The sequence below is a fragment of the Mizuhopecten yessoensis genome, unplaced genomic scaffold, assembly GCF_002113885.1.
Source record: "Mizuhopecten yessoensis strain PY_sf001 unplaced genomic scaffold, ASM211388v2 scaffold2441, whole genome shotgun sequence".
NCBI lineage: Eukaryota > Metazoa > Mollusca > Bivalvia > Pectinida > Pectinidae > Mizuhopecten > Mizuhopecten yessoensis.
In genome coordinates, this window is record NW_018404548.1 from 343170 (window position 1) to 344180 (window position 1011).

Below are 1011 nucleotides of genomic sequence, written 5' to 3' on the forward strand. Positions count from 1 at the left end.
TAAATACCGGTGCAATACTCATTTGTTAGCTTTGATTTGTTTTATTTCACCTTATATACCTCCTCCATCAAGAGCCAGGGTCAAAGTCAGAGATCCACTTTGTCTTTGACCTTTGGACCCAAATGACCTTGACCATTAACCCGGTGACCCTGATCTTTGGTCAGTTGACTTATTTTTTAATTCCGACCAATTTTGCTTCTTAATATCATAACAAAATGTTCATCAGTGAAAAATACAAAACTTGACCTTGACACTTTGGACCCAGTAACCTGGAACTAAGGTCAGTTGACTCTGTGTTAAGTTCTGAACAGCATTGCTTCATAATGTCATAACAAAATGTTCATTAGGGAAAAGGTACAAAATTTAACCTTGACCTTTGACCAAGTGACCTTGACCTTTGGTCAATTTACACCTTGTTTAATTCTGAGCAACATTGCTTCAAAGTGTCATAGCGAAATGTTAAACAGTGAAAAGATACAAAATTTAACCTTGACCTTTGACCCAATGACCTTGACCTTTGGTCAGTTGCCTCATTGTTTATTTCTGATCATCTTTGCTTCATAATGTCATAACAAAATGTTCATCAGTGAAAAGATGTAAAATTTGACCTTGACCTTTGAAACTAATGACCTTGACCTTTGACCTTGACTTTTTACATTAGTGTGTCTCGTTGTTTAATTCCGAACAACTTTGCTTCATAATGTCATAGCGTAATGTTCACTAGTGAAAAGCTACAAAATTTGACCTAGACCCCTGACCCGATGACCTTGATCTTTGGTCAGTTGACTTCGTGTTTAATTCTGATCAACTTTGCTTCATAATGTCATAACAAAATGTTCATCAGTGAAAAGATGTAAAATTTGACCTTGACCTTTGAACCTAATGACCTTGACCTTTGACCTTGACTTTTTACCTCAATGTGTATTTTTATGAACTGAACATCTTGACCAAGTTTCATGTACATCGGTCAATAAATACCAAAGTTATCAGCCAGGAACAAAATTTGTGGAC